Below are 22,556 nucleotides of genomic sequence, written 5' to 3'. Positions count from 1 at the left end.
TGTTAGAGTGCCAATTCTGTAACTAGCATGATTAAAAATATACCTGGAGGGACATAGAGAACCACAGAGTACCTGTGCCTTCCTGTACAGAGGAGAGATTCAGTGGAATCATGGGCAAAGTAAAATATGTCTGAGATTTGTCTCTGCAGTGATCATGGGGAATGGAAAAATAAGAGCAGAGATTGTAAGTTAGACTTATGTATATGACTGGGTCAGAGATGGACCAGCTTCTACAATATTTGATTTTATCCTTTATAGTTACCATATTTCTGCTTTGGGAAATGAAAATCAGTGTAGAATAGAAATAGGTGGGTTTCACAGTGTGTGCACACAATACAACTCCTTCTTTGTTGGGTATGGTTTCCTGGGTTTTGGCAAATGCATACAGTTTCTATTCCCTCACAATTTTCTTAAGCTTCCGTTTGTAGTCAACTCATCCCCATCGTCCCAGACTGTGGCAACTACTGATTTATTTTCCATCCAGTAGTTTTTACTTTTTGGGACATCAAAAAACATGCAGCCTTTGGGATCTGGCTTTTTGTTTAGCAAAATGCCTTTATATTTCATCTATGTTGTTTCATGAATCAGTAGATGTTTTCTGTATTGCATCGTATGGATGTTTTGGAGTTTGTTTATCCATCTTCTGTTGAAGGCCATGTAGGTTCTTTCTAGTTTTTGGTAATTATGACTAAAGCTGTGTGGACATTCATTTTTTAATCCACTTGGGTAAATACCTAAATTCCAAGACCCCCACTGAATGTCTGAAACCCTAGATAGTACTGAACCCTGTATGTATACTATGTTTTTTCCTATTCATGCTTACCTATGATAAAGTTTAATTATAAATTAGGCACAGTTAAAGATTAACAACAATAAATGATAGAATAATTATAACAATATACTGTAATAAAAGTTAGGTGAGTATGATCTCTCTCTCAAATTATTTTACTGTACTGTTCTCACCCTTCTTGTGATGATGTGAGATGATAAAATAACCTACATGATGATATGAAGTGAGGTGAATGACACAGGCATTGTGATGTAGTGTTAGCCTGCCATTGACCTCTGACACTATGTCAGAAGGAGGATCATTGGCTTCTAGACCACGGTGCACTGCGGGTAACTGAAACCACAGAAAGTGAAGCCATGGATGACAGAAGCTACTGTAGAGGGATGGTGGGTCACTTGTTAAATGTATGTTTAGCTTTTAAAGAAACGAACAATTTGTTTTCCAAAGGGTCTGTACCATTTTAAATTCCCATAGCAGAGTGCGGGACCTACAGTTCCTCCACAAGTTCATCCATATTTGAAATTGTTAGATTTGAACACTTTACACCATTTTCATAGGTGTCTAGTAACATCTCATTGTGTTTTTAATTTGCTTGTGCATAAAAACTGATAATGTTGAACATACTTTCACATGTTTATTTTCCCTTTATAAATCTCCTTTGGTAAAGTATTCAAATGTTTTGCCTATGTTATATTCTGGTCTTTTTTGTAAATTATTGAGGTTGGGAAGTGTTTATGTATTCTTGATACAAGCCTTTTACCAAATATGTGATTTATAGATACTGTCTCCTGTGTCTTTTCATCCTTTTATCAGTGTCTTTAACAAAGCAAAAGTTTAAAATTTTGAGTCTAATGAATGAATCAGTATTTTCTTTTAAGGATTATGCTTTTGATGTTGTATCTAAAAATTATGACAAACCCAATGTAATGCAGATTTCTCCTAGAAGAGTGGTTTATAATTTATAAAGAAGATCCTTTAGACCTATGACATTTTTAAGACAATTAAAAAATATATAGTGTGAGGTATGGACCAAAGTGTTTTATTTCCCACTGCATGGATGTCCAATTATTCTGCTACCATTTGTGGAAAAGATTTTCTCCATTGAATTGCCTTTGAACCTTTGTCAAAAATCAGTAGATGGTATCTGTGTCATTTATTTCTGGGCTCTTTATTCTGTTTGATTGATGTGTGTGTCTGTCCTTTTAACAATACATCGTTGCCTTGATTATTGTAGTTTTAGAGTAAATCTTGCACTGGTGTAATGTGAGGCCTCACTTTGTTCTTTTCTTTTTCATAATTTCAGATGTGGCTATTCTAGGTCCTTTGCCTTTCCATGCAATTCTGAGAATCAGCCTGTCAATACCTACCAAAAAAAAAGCTTTCTGTGATTTATACTGGGATTGCATTTTACATCTATGGGACAGACTGGGTAGGAGAGATGAGGAATGGTGTGGGTCATCGCTTCTTGACTAAGACAACATACCAGCAAAACTCAGACTTTTAGTGGCTCTTTCCTATTAGAAAGTAAAGTTCAAACACTGTGGCCTGACCTTCAAAGGTCTATATCATTCAGCAACACCTGTTGTTCACAGCCTTATGTTTTATAACTTTTCAGCCTAGATTCTCATCTCCAGCCAAAGCAAATCATTCCCCTCCGACATACAGAGTTATCCTCATGCCCTAGTTCATACCTTTGGCTCCTCCAAAATCCTGCTTTCCCCTTTATTTCAAATACATTTTCAAGATTTAACTCAAGTGAGACTTTCCCAGGTTTATCCAAATGATAGTCAAAGCTTGGTTTCTGAGTTCCTTCCATAGCTATTGCAAGCACGCTCTTTAAGTACTCCTCAAACATTGCGGTGTAGTGTCATTTTTATCTGAGAACGTCTTATCAGAAGCACCACCTGGTAAACTCCCTGAAGGTGGAGATTGCATTTATGTTCCCTTCTGTCTCTGCAGAACGTGAGAGTATACAGCACACCTCACTGATAGCCCTAAGTTAATTAATTAGAATGAACCAACTTTCAAAGTTTGATACACTAATCATAAAATGTTAAGACTTCTGATACTACTCTGAATTCAAATATTTGGTCTGGAAAGTGTTTGGATTTGGATAGGGCCACTTATGTAGTTCATCTCCATGGTTCCAAATTGTCTTTTTTATTTTCCCCTCATTTCTCTCCATCTCTCCTACACATTGGCGTCTGGGAGAGCTCACCTGGCCCTTGGGCTGCCTTGTGCTCCATTTCCTATGTAGGGTCAGATTTTCTAGGGCTTGGCTTATTTCATTCTTCTGATCAAACATTTTCTCTCAGCCGTGCCATGTCCTCAGAGGTCTTTTTCTTTCTAAGTGATGTGTGGAGATCAGAAGGAGAGAAAGGATTTGGATCTGATGGGTTAGTCTTTAATGATACACTAAGAGAATCCAGGTTAGGAATTTTAGTGATAAGTGTATGGTCTTTGGAGTTAGATAGTCTTATATTCAAATCCAAACTCTCCAGTTCCCTTGTTTGTAACCTTGGATGAATTGTGACATTTAAATAGAAACACATACAGTATTTCTAGAACACAAGAAGTACAGCACACATTAGATTCTTTGCCTGTTTTTCTATAATCCTTCCCTGAGAATACAGTAATAACTCATTGATTTAATGTTTTCTGTATGCCAGAATGCCAGACCCAGTGCTAAGTGATTTACACACACTTTCTCATAATCCTTAAAACAATCTAACTTTTTGGTATTACTAGACCCGTTTTTCATAAGAACGAGCAAAGACTTACTTTAAGAACATTTTGTGGGGCCATAAAATTGGGAAGTAGTGAAGCTGGCATTTGAACCTCAATCTGTTCACTTCCAAGACCTGCACTCTTATTATGCCGTGACTCACTAGTTATATGCACTGTGTCCCCTTAGAAATTTCATGTGTGAGGTCAAGAATGAGGCTTATGGGAGATACATTTTAAGTTGCATGGATTTTTCATCTGTTCTTCAGACCATAGTTACCTGTCACATCCATTTGTAATTACTAAATATATTTCAGTTGGGCAAAATATATTTATATATTCATAGCACTCTTGGACTTAATCTACCCTGACTTCTTATAGCCAGTTGATGTAGAAACACTGTCAGGTCTTCATACTGGTGGTATTTCCATTGACAGTTTGAATGTGGTCCAGCTTGATTGGCAGGAAGGCCACCTCTCTTCTAGTTCAGTGGGGTTGTAGGTTGTAGGAAAAGACTTAGCTATTCACAGTCAGAGGTACTGCCTGCACTTCTGCAGCTGTCTGTTTTCTGGGTCTGTTCCTCTTTGGGATCATTTTAGCTATGCTTTCCCCAGCCCTTTGCAGCCATCTCTGAAGGCTCAGCCTTAGGATCTGGATCCTTATCTGGCCAGCAGGGAAATCATTTTTGCTTTTTGTAACCAACTTTCCCTGGAAATTTTCAGGGTGAGTATAGTAGGGGTTCCTAATGACACGGTTCTTTCCTTCTCTTTCCTTTCCTCCTCCTCCTACTTCTTTTTTAGATTTATTTTTTCCTCAATGACACATATACTTTAAAAAACTTACTTATTAGATAAGATTTATTGTGAAAAACAGTAGTCTCATGCTTATCTGCTGCCCTGTTACATAGCCAGATCCCCACAATCAACCACTTTAATATATTTTATCTGACTCATTTGGTACTTTTTTCTATTTATTTTTAATTTCTATTTTACTGTTTTTTCTCTATATTTTTCTCCATCCCATTTTTCCTAAATAAAATGCCATTCCTTAGTGTTTCTATGGTAGGCATTTTCTATTGACTTCCCACTACTGAAAATAAAGCTATATAACTTTCTTTAGTTATTTCTCATCCTCCTTTCCTTTCCTTGAATATAGTTACATCGAAGCCTTGGTTTGACATAATTCCACTTTTACACTATTATTTTACACTATTTACATATCTCATTTTTAAACTGTCATGACTGGTTTGTGGAAGACCATGATTACTTTTTCTTTTCTACACATTTTATTCTTAGAATTAATAATTGCCTCAGATTCTTATTTGTTTAAATTTCTATGTACTTACTGAGAGTCCAACCATGAACTTTTTCTCATTTGTTTGAGTCTTCTCTCTGTACAAAGATAATTAGTAGTAATTCAATTCCGTTTTCTTGGGGGTGTCTGTCCAGGAGCCTTCTGACAAGACCCCGTCTGCTCTGGTCTTTTATTTCGGCTCCTGTGGCGCCGAGAACATCCTGGGTCTCCCTTCCTGTGTGACGGGGAACTTTGTCACCTCTTTCTGGTGTCGTTCCTCCTGTTTCCCATATGCCACGCCTTCCTTTTCCTTGGTTAACTCTCCTCTGCTAATGGAGCATGTTTTCTAACAGCTTCTTGGGAAATGTGTGTGAGAGGTAAAATATTGGTGATGTTGAATACCTGGAACTGTCTTATTTTTTTTAAACCATCACAATGCACTGATGGTTTATCTGGCTGTAGAAGGCTAAGTTATAAGGCATAAGATGAAAGGAAAACAATTAAAAAATTCAGTATTTATACTGGAGGAAAACCAACCACTTGTAATGTCATCAGCTAAATACTATTAAATTTAGATACCATCTTGATATTTAAATTATTGCCATCCCCTTAAAAACTAAAATAACAAAATACTTTTGAGTTCAGCAGATTTTGGCTTGAGAATACAAAGAAGCAGGCTTAATATGAGCTGTCGCCTTTATTGTTTTGCTGTCACGGGGCATGGGCTCCTCCAGTGCTCAACATGCTCTTCTTTCCATTACTTGTAAAGGAGTAACACAGAGATGGCTAACGGACGATTACATTTTTTTTTTCTGCTGAACAACTGTGTCACAGTTGTATTTTGCGTAGACATCAACATTGGGGGAACTTGGCCCTGAAGCAGTAATTAGTAACTGGCTGCACTTCTGAATTATTAGTGGTGGGTTTGAAGAGTTCTGGTGGCTGGACTCTGTCCTGGGTGTTCTGAAAAGCTCCACATGTGAGTGATTCTGCTGGGCTGTCAAGACTGGGAAGCCCTGTGCAGCATCCTGAGCCTCACCAGAGGGGACTACGTCAGGGATTCCAGGGGCCCCTGCGTGTGTGGTAAAGGCTGAGCTAGACTCGTCCAGACCATTAGGACACACACGGAGACCTCAGTTCATGGTGGGAATGAAGGAAAGGATACAAATACCTTTTGTAACTGACTCAGACAAAGTGTTGATTGGGTATGTCTTTTTTAAAAAAAAGATACAGGCCAATTCTGTCCAGTAGAAAAAGAATGTGAAGCATATATGCAATTTTATATTTTCTAGTAGGTACCTTAAAAGATACAAGATACAGGCAGAGTTAATTTTAATAAAGTATTTTATTTAACACAAAATATCAAAATATTATCACTTTAAAGGTTAATCTATATGAAAAGTCAATAATGAGATATTTTACTTTCTTTCATGCTAAGTCTTTGAGATCCGATGTGTATTTCATACTGACAACACCTCTCAATTTGGACTTACTCCATTTTAAGCATTCAGTAGACAGAATGTTGAATAGTGTCTTTCATATCAGACAGTGTAGGACTAGGGGGATGATGGCCCTGAATCCATTGACAAGCCATTGGCAGAGCTCCAGCAGAGAAAATAACTCAGAGCGAGGTATCAGACTTTTCTATGAGAAGGTTCCAGTCATTTAGGCCTTTTGGAAAATTATGGCTTCAGTAACAAATGGAATTGATGAGGAAATTGGTATGTGAAAGGGGAATCTGGCCATCATGTAATCAGGCAGTAGAGAAGAAACAATTGGGAAGATAAAGTAACCAGCAGTTGTTGAGCATTAACTATGTGCTAGGTACTGTTGTATATACACTCAACATACTTTCTCACTTGTTGGAACACTGTGGTGTAGGCTGGGGCCACAGTGGACGGCTGGTTGTGATGTGCATGGCGGTGTCCTCGGGAGTTTTGCAGTGAGGTGGTCCAGAGGGTGCGCTGTCATATTGCCCCCATTTAACAGATGAGGAAGATGATCAATCCCCTCCCCTTCCCCACTTTGGTATACCTTCTCTTCCCTTCTGCTCCCTGTCCTATCGTGACCTGACTTTACCTTCATTTCTCTCTGACTTAAAATGTTTTCCCACTGGGAGGAAAAGGGAGAGAGTAGAATAGTAAATTCCCCATCTTCAAACTGCTTCTTGCCTCTCCAACTAGTCATTCTTGCTACCTGACCTGAGATCTGGTGCGGTTCCATCTCGCCATAATGCCCTTGGGTGGACTTATTACTAAGACATTACTAAGCTCATTATAACTTTTTAGGTCTAAACACCACAAACAAACCTCAACAAGAAAACACCTGAACAAATAAAATCTAATGTCTCTACATTGTAAAGGGAGTTGATTGTTTTTCTTCTGAATTTGTTATGCCATAATCTTCAGGATTTTCCCTTTTTAGCATTGTAGGTGGTTAATACTAGATCAAACACAGGCATGTTGGAAAAGATAGATACCTGGACTTAAGGTAGGATTTCTGCTAATTCCTAAGTAGTCTTGAAACTCTAATTTAAAGATGAAAGAATAGATCCCTGGATACCACCTTGCACTCTCAGATGACATGTTGGCATGTTTTAAAGGGCATGGCACTGCCATCTCCACTCAACACATACTCACAGAGCCAGGGCTCTCTCAAAATACATAGTATGTTCCTGAGTTACTGCATGCAACTCCCAGATTAATTCGTAGGTAAATACAGTGGGAAGGAATAAATGTGTGTATTTGTATGTATCTGTCATATCACTCTATTGTATACTTGAAACCAAAATATTATGTATCAACTATACTTCATTTAGAAAAAGAATGGAGAACTTAGTGAAACTGAGAAAAGAAAGTGTAGCTTCTAAAAACATTAGGGAGAAAAACAAGAATTTGCTTGGATAGTGTGTTGTTTGCTCTTATAGTTACTTTTAAACATTTTTAGACTAATATGTATTTTCTAATTTCCATTGGTGTGATGGTATACTTATGAGTTGCCATAATATTACTCTGTCTGGTTTTCAACCACACTCAGTCAATCATTCATTCCATAAATACTTAAGGAATGCATGTTCCTGGGCTGGCTCCATGGAAACACGAGGCTATGGGTCAGACGTTGGTTCTCTCGGGGCTTGGATCCCTCATGTGTAAAGCAGGATTACAGGATTGTTGTGAGGTTTAGAAATAACATGTGTCAGGAATATATCAGAGTACCTGTAAGGCACAGTGGTCAGTGGGAGTTTGCTGGCTTGTTTTTAACAAAGGTTTTATATCTAGTTGGGCAGAGTAGCCATATGTACAAAAAATAAATAAATAAATCTATACTAAGTGTAAAATAAGAGATGTAGCTAAGACTTCAGAGGTGAGAGAAGACTAGGGTTTGGTTGGGTTGAGGTGTTATCTCTTGACTTATTCTGTAACCCCTGTGAGGGTGGAATCCTGTTCTGGTTTGACCGCCCATGCTCTGAATGATCTGGTTGCATCCCCAGCAACATGGCACAGGGCCTGGCTCATGGTAGATGCTCAGTCAGTCTATTTGGACAATAATACAAAAAGAGCATTTATAAAGCACCAGTTATGAGCTACCTTCTCTCAGTCAGTGCCTTGGGAATGCAGGAAGGGCAAATAAGCTAAAGAAACCCAGGGAGGTTTCCTAGAGGAAGCAACCCTTGATAGAACTGGTGGAATTTAAAGAGCCAGAGAGGGTTGTGGAAGGGCATTTCATGCATGAACAACAGTGCAAAAGTTGGAATAGTTTTGTGTGTGTGTAGATGATATTAAATAAACCAATTTAACTAGCAGAGGGTTATGTTTAATATTTATGAAGAGATGAGATATTTGGGGTAAACCTTGGGGAGCCTGGAGCTCCAGGCTTGTTTTCCCAGCTAAGTGCAAGGGAAAACAGAAATTACTCTTTGAAACTATTTTAATCAACAACAACTCCCTCAAACTCTAGAAGCCATTAAACATATAGGAGAAATCTTCCCCTAAGGGTTTCCCTGACCTCATTTACATTGTAAAACAATTGCTGGTCTGTAAGCAGAGATGGAGAGATGCTGCCTGTTTTGCATGGCCTGATGCCAGGAAATCTTCCTGCCCATCTGGGAAACCTTAGTCAGAACAGATCGCCTTTAAACGCGTAATCAAAGTCAGGTCAAATGTGTTCCAGAACAGACTAAGAAACGTGGAACTAAATATGATAAATCATGGCCAGTATTTGGCTGTGAGAGAATTTGGCTCTGAGCATTTCACCACACATCATTTAGGAAGGAGTTTGCTTGTTAATTGTTGGGTGTGTTTTAAAAGCAGCACTGTGTCACCTCCTCCAAATATGGCCAATAACTCTTCTATATATGCTACATTATTCCCCAGCTGCAACAAGGGACCATTTAACAAAAGCATTTGGTATTGCCTGAATTGGTCACAATTAGGTGCAATCCAATTTCTGTGATATTAGCTGGAAATAACTCAATTATCCCCTCACCTCCTGTAATTCACTTTTTCAATTTCCTTTTTATCTCTCTGCTGTGATTTGATGTCCTGAGTTTTCTCTAGATACCACTTCCAAATGCTTCCAAATTCTCTTGGTTCTAATGCCATTTTTTTTTATTTTTTATTTTTAAATCATAACTTCATTCATGTGCATAAGACCTAGAATGGCTCTTTATGTGATAGTTGCAAAGTGTGATTTTTGTACAGAACATTCTGACTTTCTATTACATCTTTCTTGGTTGAGTTGTCATGTAAAACTAAATATAAGGAACATAATATGTTTAAAATACAAGATGCTATAGCCCCAGTGACACATATCAGTGTGTGTCCTGAAGGAAGGTATTTTATTTTATGGAAAACAATGATTTTACTTTAAGAATAAGTTGATCTTGGATAGAAGAATCTATAAATCTGGCTTCTACCTTTCTTAACAGCTGGAAGACTCTGGCAGGTCCACTTTTGGATCATTAGAAGTGTTTAAATATACAGCGATGCCAGATCCTGGCTGTGTTTTTCTCTGCCCCATGCTAACAAACTGGTATTTTGGACAGCTGCTACTCTTTTGATTGTGGGATTAAAAACTACACAACATTTTAAATGCAGAGTGAAACAGAATCATAAAAATAGGACACATATACATATATAAACTTTTTATAATAAAGAAAGAAGGCTTGAAGGGCACAGAAACAAATGTCAAAAACTAGAAAAGGAATGTAATTAAGCTTAAAACAATATTTAGAATATTTAGTTATTTTCAATACAAGTGTGATGTATTTTTTTTATATTTGTGATAGTTCTCACTATTGGTTTTTCTTTACTTTTCTTACATTTCTAGATTTTTTTCACATTCTCTACATTAAGTTTATATTTTATAATCACAAATCACCTCTTATTTGGTACAGTTTCCCCCCACTAAGCCTTATTAAGAGGTGGGCACTTTTGGAAAATAAACTAAAAATTAATTACTAGAGTAATGAAATAAATAAGACGTACAAAATGCAAGTCCCAATTTATTATTACCAGATTTAAGAGGCAAAATTACAGCTTAGTAAATATCATTAGAAAAAGCATTGTAAGAAAAAAGAAAAGTTTAAAACTCTACACTTTGTTCTTTAAAAGTGTAAGATAATTATATAAAGAATAACTCTTATATTCCTAACTTTTGGTCATTCTGCAATATGATTGGACAAATAGTCATGAGTAAAACACTTCATATGTTAAACTCCTAGTTGCTCATTTTGAGTGTACATCACATATATCGATATTTATACTTTATACTTTTATACACTGTTTACTAAATATCATGCACTGGATTATTTAAATTATCTGTGACTTATTTTCCTCATTAACAAAAGGGTTTATACTCTTCTTAGGGCTATTGTGAGGATTAAGATAATACATATAAAGGGTTTGATAAGTGCTCCCAAATTGCTGTTACCACTTATCAGAGACTAATGCAGGGAACTGCATTTGATAGCATCAGAGAAAAGGGTGGGCAGGAGCAAGAAGCTGCTTATTAATGAAGCACCTCCAGTGTGTTGTTGGCATAGCAGTGAAAGGAAGAGGAAAGCCTTCTTTCCTCCATCCTTTGCCTGTACTTGCTGACCATGGGATGACCCTGTGGGGGTCAAATGTCCCTGAGGAAGGGCAGTGGGGGGCCTGAGAGGTCTGCAGACCCTGACTGAGGTGGTGCTGTCCCCAGCATCTTTGGCCTGGACCATCTTCAAATACCTTTCTAGCTCCAATTCACTACACTGACCAAGAAACCTTCTTGCTTTATGGAGTCTGCCTAGGACATTTTAAAAACAGTTTGCTCTTGGCTGATGTTTAACCACTATGCTCAGTTTCATCAGGACATTGCATCTTCTAGTTAGACCATCCCTGAGTTCTCCAAGATTGGCGCCTGAGACTGAACTTCGAAGCCCTGATGAGTGTTGGTGAACGTCTCATGTTCTCTTCCTGTCTAAGTGGTCTCTCCCCATGTCTTCCTCCTCATCTCCTGGCTCCTCTCTAGAGCTTTCCAGCAGACGGGTCTGAGCCTGAGCTGTCCACCAGGGGCCCTTCTCCGTACTCCACTGGAGGTGTGCACGATGCTTCCTCAGTTCCTGGTAGCCTGGTAAGTAATAAGAAAGAAACATCCAGGGAAATACATGGGCTGTCCAGATTTGCCATGTCTGCCTGGAAAGAAGCCCGTTTCTCCCTGAGGACTACTTGAGTTCTGGAAACCTTGGACAGATTTATGGGATTGCTTTTTGGGGGAAGGGTAAATGCTGCAAATCTGTATCCTTAGACTACTGAGGCGGACCCTTACATTACTCAGGGCTTGACACTCATGGAACATGGTAAAGGTGCTGCGGGAGTCTTCTCTGGGTGCAAGTGGGCAAACGGTGGCTGGTTCTGGTATTTCTTCTACACATGGAGCATTTGCAGCTCCTCAAGGCCCGAGTGGCCCAGTCTTGGCCAGTGGTCCTGGCCCAGTTGCTTTGGCATTACCTCTGTCCTCTGTCACCTGTTTAACATGCATTTAATGCATTATTATATTCTGATTTCCTTGAGCTATATTTGTAGACCCAGGAACAACCCTTGGATTAAATCAGCCCCCAAACCTGGCCACTTCCATGAAGTATCTGTCAGCTGAGTTCATCTAGCAATTCCCAATTTCCATTTAGTAAGAATGTTTCTCATTTATATGGTGGTTTTCAGTTTACAAATACATAGTATATATTTGAATCAGATATGGTTAAAATAAATAAAACCTTTTTATTTTGGCCATGAAGAAGCTGAGAGTCTGAGAGGCTATATGATCTACCCAAGTCATGGGCATGACTGATGTCAAGGCCAGGGAAAATTTGTGTTTCTTAATAATAACAGCTAAAATGTATTGACCAGAAAAAACAGAATAAATATATTCTAGCCTTCTGAGTTAGACCTATGTTACAGCGGATGTTACTGAGGCATAGAGAGCTTGAGTAATTTGTCCACAGCTGAACAGCTGACGGGGTGGACCTGGGATCAAGCCCTTGCTGGTGATGGCTGCAGAGCCCATCGGTGTATCACCAGCTTCTGCCGCCTGGTCTGTCTCTTGATACCCGGTGCTACGCTCTTAGGTTCTTCCATTCCCCACCATATCTCTATAAAGAGAGCAGAGGAGGACTTAATATTACAGTTCTACAAGTGAGAAAAATCGAGGGTCAGTAAAGATAGGCCATCAGGGAAAGAACTGGGAGTCACCCCCAGGCCTCCTGGCAACCAGACTTTGGAACCCTAATTATTCTGAGGAATAAGGATGAGATTCAGCCTTCAAGCCTGGTAAAGGGGTGAGTTTCTGTGTTCCTTGCTGGCTGGCCAGGCAACTTTCTGATGGCTGAGGACCCTGTGTCCCATTAGCAGTTAATTACCTTTAATATTGGTAATTATTGGTCCTTGGTAACAAAGTAATTAGCAGGAAGCCCTCAGGCTTTTAGTTTCTTTCCCCTAACTGACCCATAAAGCGTATTCAAATTCACGAATGTTCTTTTTACGACTTCCCAAATTATATTAGGGAACCAGTCTTTGTGTAAGGACTGTATTTATTTTCCTTTTATTTGCTATTTGCAGTATTGTAGTTTTTACTCTGCATGCCCATTGGCTGGTGCACAGGACATTCGGAAGTTATATTTGTCAGGTGGGTTGGACTTGGCTTATACATCCAGCTCATTCTGTAGAGTCCCTGATTCTGTATCTGCGACTCACTGCTATTAATCAGTCTTGACTGCTCAGCGGACCCAAAGGTGCGTCTCTGCCAGAACAATAGCTCTATGCTGCCATCTACTGGAATTCTAGAGAACATGCGCCCCTTAATTTTTTTTTTTTAGAAAATACTGTAGAAAGGAAATAACAGAGAGCTAGAAAAATAGAAAGGGAAAAAAAATAGATATTTGTACTCTGGGAAGGTAAGCCTGAGAAGATTATTGCAAGACCAAAATTACTATAAATAAAAGTGATAAAGTTATGCTGCACGTTCATTTTCTTTTTAACTTTTGCTACATTTGCTGTTAGAAGTTTTAAATTGAAATCAAATACCTGCAGTAGTACTGAATCAGACTGAAGTTGAACATTATCTCCTGAAGATGTGCAATATTTTTCTCGACTAAAACCAATTTATCAATAAGAAAGGCAATAGGAAAAAATTCTCCCAAGAGTTAGAAGACAAAGATCATATTAAAAAGGGATAAAATGAAATGAAATGTGTTTGTGATCCGTGAGGATGGCTCAGAAAACATTGTACTTTCTATGAGTCATAATTTTATTGGAGGCTTCATCTCCTGAATTTACAGACACTTCAGAACAAAGGACTTAACTCTTTTCCAAGTTCAAGATACCAAGAATGTCAAGCCCTCTGGGAGGCCTTGTGTTTTGAGGCTTAAGCCTCAGATAACTTAAAGTCATTCTGCTGCCTGGTCTAACCAGAATTCTAATTATTTAATATTTATTCATAAGGTGGAACCAAATCATAAAAAATTTTAAATGAGTAAATGGAGATATATACCAGATCCATGAACTGGAAGCCTCAATATTTTCATGATGGTTATTCTGTCCCCAAATTCAGTACAATTCCAATCAAAGTCTTAATAGGGTGATCCTGAAATTCATATAACATAAAAAAGTGTCAAAAATAACCAAAATTATGGAAAAAATAAACAAAGTTGGGGAAAACCCTTCTGGATAGCATGTCTTGCTGTAAGGTTATAGTGTCAAGATACAGACACAGGGTTTAGCTCCACAACAGGAGAATTCCTCCAAGTCAATAAAAAAAGATAAAATCTGAAGTAGTGGTTGAAGGATATGAATAGGTATATCCAGAAGGGAAAACCTATATGGCCAAAAAATATTTGAAGAGATGCTCAGCGTCATAATTAATCAGAAGTACAAATTAAAACAACCTATGATATTTGAAAATATTTTTCATTAATAAATATGTTATTTGGATGTAATATTTGATAATGGAAAATAATATTCTGGTAGTACATTTTTTTGCAGCTTATGCTTAAAAAAGATAAAAATAACAGAAACTTGCCTTAAAAATAATTGTAAGTGCTACTCTGCTTGGTTCTAGGTTAAACTTCAGTTTCCCAAGCAAGATTTGCTTAACTGTCGGCAGATGTACCCTTCATTGTAATTTGCTAGTTGTTTGCTGCTTTTATAGCATTGAACAACAGCTGTCTCTAAGTATATATTTATTTGTGTAATATTTTGTTAATTCCTCCTACTCCTCCTCTCAAGCATATTTGTTCTCCATGTTTGGCAGAGAATAGATATTCAATAATTATTTAACAAATTAATGGCCTTTTGGTATGTGCCTGGGGGTCAGTATTGCTCAGCTCTGAGCCCTCATAAGTTCTTCTTCCATATCTATTGACATTTCAAGTGTTTGTGCTAACTCCCCATCGGCTGGCTGAGTTCTGTTCAGTGTACTCCTAAAATATATTCTAAGATGAGAAGTTGACTCTTCCGAGTTCAGAGACTTCCAACAATAAGGGTTAAAATATCAAGGGCTTTCAGATAACCAAACTCCAATGAGCCAAAGCATCTTATTCCCTAGGTAATTTGGTTTTCAAGATTGTGAAGCAGACACTCTCCCCCTTGCTCAATAAGGCATTCTATCAGCCTCAGTTGACAAATCAATGTCAGGTAGCTGTCAGCTTCCAGCAAGAACTACTTGTATTTTCACTTGTCTGTGGTATCATTCTCCCCTGGGTCCATCATCTGTCGTGAAGAATCTTTACCATTTGAAGAAGAGATATCATTTGAAGCAGTGTTCAGAGACCCTTGGAAAATCCGCAGTGCATCCCAAAGACAATTTCATGTGTTAAAACAAACGCAATTAGCTGACCGTATCAGAGTCAGGATGATAAGCTGCAAAAGGTTGGTTCTTTCTTCTGGAAGGCTTGTGTATTGTTCGTGAGGGCAGCAGGGGCCTCCAACAAAGAGACATGCGCTGGTCTCTTCTACAGCTGCTCATCAGGCTGAGTGTGTGTACCTCTCATTCAGCTTCTGAGCCCACTGCCATTGCAGAACTGAATTATATTGATTGTTGAAGAGCAATGTTACTTCTGCTTCTGAATAGCGTGATGTAGACATTTGAAACCTTGTATATGGTGAGGCCCAGAAACCCCTTGTTAAAAAGCCCATTCTGATATTTGTCTGTTTTTTTCCTTTTGTTCTTAAGGTAATCTTTTTTTTTTTATATATAATTATTTTTTATTGAAGGGTAGTTGACGCACAGTATTACATTACATTAGTTTCAAGTGTACAACACAGTGGTAGAACATTTATATACATAATTCTAGGTTCCAGCTATCACCCTACCAAGCTGTTACAATATCTTGACTATATTCCTTATGCTATACATTACATCCCGGTTACTTATTTATTTTACCATTGGAAGTCTGTCCTTTTTTTTTTTTTTTTGTGAGGGCATCTCTCATATTTATTGATCAAATGGTTGTTAACGACAATAAAATTCTGTATAGGGGAGTCAATGCTCAATGCACAATCATTAATCCACCCCAAGCCTAATTTTCATCAGTCTCCAATCTTCTGAGGCATAACAAACAAGTTCTTACATGTAGAACAAATTCTTACATAATGAATAAGTTACATAGTGAACAGTACAAGGGCAGTCATCACAGAAACTTTCGGTTTTGCTCATGCATTATGAACTCTAAACAGTCGGTTCAAATATGAATACTCATTTGGTTTTTATACTTGATTTATATGTGGATACCACATTTCTCTCTTTATTATTATGATTTTTAATAAAATGCTGAAGTGGTAGGTAGATACAAGATAAAGGTAGAGAACATAGTTTAGTGTTGTAATAGAGCAAACGTAGATGGTCAGGTGTGTGCCTGTAGACTATGTGTTAATCCAAGCTAGACCAGGGCAATAAAACATCCACGTATGCAGAAGATTTCTCTCAGAACAGGGGGGGTGAGGTTCTAAGCCTCACCTCTGTTGATCCCCAATTTCTCACCTGATGGCCCCCCTGCGACTGTGCCTGTCTTAGGTTGTTCCTCCCTTGAGGAATCTTACCCGTCTCTGGCTAACCAGTCATCTTCCGGGGCCATACAGGGAAATGTAAAGTTGGTAAGTGAGAGAGAAGCAATATTGTTTGAAAAGGTTAGCTTTTTACTTCTTTGCATATTTATGCCCTGTGGCTTCTATGCCCAGCATTTGTCTTGAGGTATCTTTCCCACTTGGAAGAATTATGATACTCGGTAAATTTGATATGAGGCACGAATTCTATTTAAGGGTTGTAATTAGGAAGGAAGAAGAAAAGCTATAGAAGTAGCAGGCGGAAGAAAACATGGGAAGATTGATTATTTCTTTGACATATCTTCTTGTAGAGTACTTCAGCATGTATAGGTTTTAAGCTACTACTTAAATTGCGCACACACATTAACATAATAGGAGTATAGTTACATAACCAAAGCATATCTGTAATTACCAGCCATCTCCAGTGAAACCAAGAAAACCAGTTAGACACCTTAGGCATTTGTGAAAACTTATCTATGATATGGTGGATATTGTCCAACTGAACTTGAACAGTCTGAGAGAAATCAGACAAATTAAAACAACCCATTCCTGGGGAATGTTCACATCCCTTATGTTCTTTTAACAGTAAATAGTCTGTAGTTGTAAGACTTTGGAGCGCTACAATTTGCACTTCTCCAAATTCTTGGTTGAGTTCCAACAGTATAGATCCAGTCAAATTTGTTGTTTTACTGTATGCACAGGCCAGCTTAGATATCTCCTTCCTCATTCCCATGGCAAGTCCAGGAACTGGTGGGATGAGTGCATCTACAGCTGTAGCAGTGCGTGGATCTTTGTTGGGGTTTTTTGATGATCATCTTCTGGCATGAGTCTTCCAGAGCTTAAGGTACTCTTTGTATTGTTTTCTAACTCTGGCAGGAAAAATAAAACGGAGTTATTCTCTAAATTAACTTTGCTGTGTGAGCAACCATCACATTTTGACCTTTGGGGGTCCCCTACAGGGAACCCACTTGATCCTGTTGATGAGGTGCTATTGTCTGAGTTTCTGGGACTTAAAGGACACCTGATAATTTGATTACTTCAAACTCCAAAGTCAAGGGAAGGTTAGGCTGTGATTTTATCAATCTGTGCTGGAAACATTGCCAAAGAGAATAATAATAGAACTGATGAAGGCAGAATAGAATTGTACTTCATAGCGTTATTGTTTGTTCACTCATTTTGGTTTGGTTTGGTTTGGTTGAGGGTGGAAATAATCCCTTTTGCCCTAGTTTGAAGGTGGTTGTTAAGTCTCGGTTCACTGGATAGTGGCTTCTTCCATGCAGGTCAGATGACGGTGTTTGGTCTCATATTGCTGCCTTCTCTCCCAACAGCTTAGCAAAAGCTAGCGGTTCTCTCACCAGGACCTCTACTTACATCTTTCCTCCATGAGCTATGTCCAGTCCTGTGATGGTTAATTCTGTGTGTCAACTTGAATGTATCTGCAAGGCTGTTGTGTTCCACACGAGATAAACATTTGAATTGGTAGACTGAGTCAAGCAGATTGTTCTCCCTCATGTGGGTGGGCCTCAGCCAATCCTTGGGAGGCCTGAATAGAGCAAAAGGCAGAGTAAGGAAGAATTCACTCTCTCTGCCTATGATTGAGCTGGGACGTTGGTCTTCTGCACTCAGACCAGAACGTCTGCCATTAGCTCTATTTCCCAGGTCTCCCACTGGAACTGGAAGTACACATTGGCTTTCCTGGACCCCCAACTTGCAGACAGCGCATCATGGAACGTGGGAGTCTCCATAGTCACCTGAGACAATTCCTTAAAATAAATCTCTGTCTTTCTGTATGTATATATATATACATACATATGTATATATCAGTGTGTGTGTGTGTGTTTCTCTGGAGAACCGTGACAAATACAAGTCACCAGTCAAGTCATTTCTGGCCAGTGGAGAACTGAAGACATCTATCAAAAGACAGCCGGGTCAGTTACCTCTGTATAGGGAAGGGGTCTTTCATAAGCATTTTTGAATTCCTTGCTCTTGCAGACTCTCATACTGGTAACTTCCATTATTATCTAAGCCTGATCTGCCCAGGACTAGCAAACATCCCATTAAGAACAAAAGGAGATAATCCTAGATAGAGAGAAATTAGATGGAGGCACTTAGACCTACAAAGGACAGCTCCCTTGACACGAGATGAAAGAATATCCTGCATTAGCTAAAGGAAAGACTCCCCTTCAATTATGATTAATGCACTATGAGCTATTATCGTGAATATTGTAACAGATCACTGGCCAGGAAAAATCTTAATGCCAGTGCAAACTCAACTGTGGTAAGCTAATAAGGGTAGGGTATGGAGTGTGTCAGTGTGTTTATTACAATGTCTATGGGAGAGGATACTTTGAATTTTGACTCCTAGAATAAGTTAGATAGAAAAAGGGTGGTTTGGAATAGACTGGTAGTTTCCCCTTCTTTTATATTAATATCATGTTAACTGAGCACATGCTCTTAGCAAGAAAATATATATTTTTTAACATCTCTTGCAGCTGGTTGTACTGTGTGACCAAGTGTTGGTCAATAAACAGGAGCAGAAGTGTGGGGAAAGTGTGGGCCAAACATTTAGAAGTACAGTGCTCACCTAATTCCTGTCCTTTTTCTCTCTTCTCACCACCAGAAATGCAAGAGTGATGTTTGGAGTTGGAGTGGCCATCTTGTACTCTTACACGGAAGGTGCAGGATGGGAAAGACAAAGTGCATTTACAGGAAAGGAGTATGTTTAGCAATGGGAGAGAGACCATGCTTTCCCGGTGGTTATGTGCTGCCGTATCAGCCCTGGAGCACCTACCCAAATCTTAGCATGACTGAGAAATAAAATAACTTTGAAGATCACCATGATTTCGAGCCTTTCTGCTCTCTCTTATGATATATATCCAAACTAATACATGTGGAGAATATTTTATTGGACATCTTATCTTCCTGGAAATAGGTACCAGAGCCTAGGGAGGTAGAATTGTATAAAGGTTAATGGCGCAGGAAAGACATATTAATTTCTGGCTCCATCGTTTGCTTGATCAGTAAATGTGAGTAAGGTGCTGAATCTCTCTGTCCCTGAACTTATCTCATCTGTGAAATGGAGATAGTAGTGGTGCCTAGCTGACAGGGTTTATATTGGGTAGAGCGAAATATGGGAAAACTGCTTTACATGTAGTAACCGTCCAATTGATATTTGCTGTTATTACTATTTTCAACTCTCTTTGTAATGGCTATCAAACATGCCTTGATATATAACTTGGTTTCTTAAGTATAGTGGTGCTCTCTCTATGTAGGCAATCTCCATTTCATTTTTTATTAAAAAATTTTTTTTTAATTAAAGTATAGTTGTCATTCACAAAAACATTTGTATGTCTTCTTTGGAAAATGTCTGTTCAATTCCTCTGATACACTAGTATCAAAAAGACAAGCAGTAGTCGGTGTCGGTGAGAATGTGGGGCAAGGGAGCCCTTGGGCACTGTCGGTGGGAATGTAAACTGGTGCAGCCACTCTGGAAAACAGTGTGGAGAAGTTCCTCAAAAAATAAAAAATACAGAGACCATACAACCTAGTAATTCCACTTCTGGGTGTTTACCTGAGGATCAAAAACATTAATTTGAAAGGATATATGCACCCCTATGTTTATTGCAGCATTATGTACAATAGCCAGGTAATGGAAACAGCTGTGTCCATCAATAGATGAATGGATAAGGAAGATGTGGTACATATATGCAAGAGAATATATTTATATTACTCAGCCATAACATGAATGAAATCTTGCCATTCACAATAAAGTGGATGGACTTGGAGGGCATAATGCTAAGTAAAATAAGTCAGAGAAAGACAAAAAACATATGATTTAATATATATGTGTAACTTGAAAAACAAAACAAATGAATAAACACAGAAATAGTCTTATAAATACAGCGAATAAACTGGAGGTTGCCACCGGGAGAGCAGGAGGGGAGTGGAAGGGGTGAAATAGTGAAGGGGATAAAAAGCTTCCATTGCAAAATAAATAAGTCACAAGGATGAAAAATGCAGCATGGGGAATACAGTTAATAATACTGTAATATCTTTGTGGCGACAAGGACAGTTAATTTTGGTGAGCATTTTGTAATGTATGTAATATTGTCAAATCACTATGTCATACACCTGTGCCTTTAAATGTATTATCTTTCACAATCTGCACTCCAGCTGCAGAACGTGGGCATTATTATATTCATTGTGAGGATGAGAAAAACCGGGGTCAAGTTACCTATGCATCTTGCTCCAGAACACATAACCATTAGGGACAGATGAGGAATTCAAATTCAATTATTATTATCATTAATTTAAAATTTTTAGTTTATTTTCCATTACTTTACCCTGAGCTCCAAGGAAGCATTCTGTCTGCCTTCATGGCTTCCCTTTAATATACTTGGGTAAATATACCAATTTCCCACTTTAAGTTTCATTAGAGATCTAAATATTGACTCTGGGCTCATTAATTTACCTTATTTATTTTTTATTTTATTTATTTTTTTTTTTATGAGGAAAAGTATCGGATCATTTTCTTAATATTGTGTAGTTTTTTTTTTTTTTTTTAATAATTATTTTTTATTGAAGGGTAGTTGACACACAGTATTACATTACATGAGTTTCAAGTGTACAACACAGTGGTAGAACATTTATATACATAATTCTAGGTTCCAGCTATCACCCTACCAGGCTGTTACAATATCTTGACTATATTCCTTATGCTATACATTACATCCCGGTTACTAATTTATTTTACCATTGGAAGTCTGTCCTTCTTTTTTTTTTTTTTTTTTTTTTTTTTGTGAGGGCATCTCTCATATTTATTGATCAAATGGTTGTTAACGACAATAAAATTCTGTATAGGGGAGTCAATGCTCAATGCACAATCATTATTCCACCCCAAGCCTAATTTTTGTCAGTCTCCAATCTTCTGAGGCATAACAAACAAGTTTTTACATGTAGAACAAATTCTTACATAATGAATAAGTTACATAGTGAACAGTACAAGGGCAGTCATCACAGAAACTTTCGGTTTTGCTCATGCATTATGAACTCTAAACAGTCAGTTCAAATATGAATACTCATTTGGTTTTTATACTTGATTTATATGTGGATACCACATTTCTCTCTTTATTATTATTATTTTTAATAAAATGCTGAAGTGGTAGGTAGATTCAAGATAAAGGTAGAAAACATAGTTTAGTGTTGTAAGAGAGCAAATATAGATGATCAGGTGTGTGCCTATAGACTATGTGTTAATCCAAGCTAGACAAGGGCAATAAAACATCCACGTATGCAGAAGATTTCTCTCAGAACAGGGGGGGTGAGGTTCTAAGCCTCACCTCTGTTGATCCCCAATTTCTCACCTGATGGCCCCCCTGCAACTGTGCCTGTCTTAGGTTGTTCCTCCCTTGAGGAATCTTACCCGTCTCTGGCTAACCAGTCATCTTCCGGGGCCATACAGGGAAATGTGAAGTTGGTAAGTGAGAGAGAAGCCTTATTGTTTGAAAAAGTTAGCTTTTTACTTCTTTGCATATTTATGCCCTGTGGCTTCTATGCCCAGCATTTGTCTTGAGGTATCTTTCCCACTTGGAAGAATTATGATACTCGGTAAATTTGATATGAGGCACGAATTCTATTTAAGGGTTGTAATTAGGAAGGAAGAAGAAAAGCTATAGAAGTAGCAGGCGGAAGAAAACATGGGAAGATTGATTATTTCTTTGATATATCTTCTTGTAGAGTAACTTCAGCATGTATAGGTTTTAAGCTACTACTTAAATTGCACACACACATTAACATAATAGGAGTATAGTTACATAACCAAAGCATATCTGTAATTACCAGCCATCTCCAGTGAAACCAAGAAAACCAGTTAGGCACCTCAGGCATTTGCGAAAACTTATCCATGACATGGCGGACACTGTCCAACCGAACTTGAACAGTCTGAGAGAAATCAGACAAATCAAAACAACCCATTCCTGGGGACCGTTCACATGCCATATGTTCTTTTAACAGTAAATAGTTTGTAGTTGTAAGACTATGGAGCGGTACAATTTGCACTTCTCCAAATTCTTGGTTGAGTTCCAACAGTATAGATCCAGTCCAATTTTGTTGTTTTACTGTATGCACAGGCCAGCTTAGATATCTCCTTCCTCATTCCCATGGCAAGTCCAGGAACTGGT

At 38.2% G+C, this 22,556-nt stretch overlaps 1 long non-coding RNA gene across 4 annotated transcripts in view; it reads left to right on the top strand.

Moving 5' to 3' along the window:
- Nucleotides 1-19,296, top strand: part of LOC130684491 (uncharacterized) — a 29,245-nt gene extending 9,949 nt beyond the window's left edge. For 3 of the 4 annotated variants that reach the window (XR_008998766.1, XR_008998768.1, XR_008998767.1), the window contains exons 5-6: nucleotides 11,315-11,416; nucleotides 18,998-19,296. This is a non-coding gene — a long non-coding RNA (uncharacterized LOC130684491). The remainder of the gene's footprint in view (nucleotides 1-11,314; nucleotides 11,417-18,997) is intronic. The other variant, XR_008998769.1, reaches the window with a different exon arrangement.
- The last annotated feature ends 3,260 nt before the right edge of the window (nucleotides 19,297-22,556 follow it).

The sequence above is a fragment of the Manis pentadactyla genome, chromosome 8 (genome assembly GCF_030020395.1).
Source record: "Manis pentadactyla isolate mManPen7 chromosome 8, mManPen7.hap1, whole genome shotgun sequence".
Classification (NCBI taxonomy): Eukaryota; Metazoa; Chordata; class Mammalia; order Pholidota; family Manidae; genus Manis; species Manis pentadactyla.
This window is presented reverse-complemented; position numbering and strand designations above follow the sequence as displayed.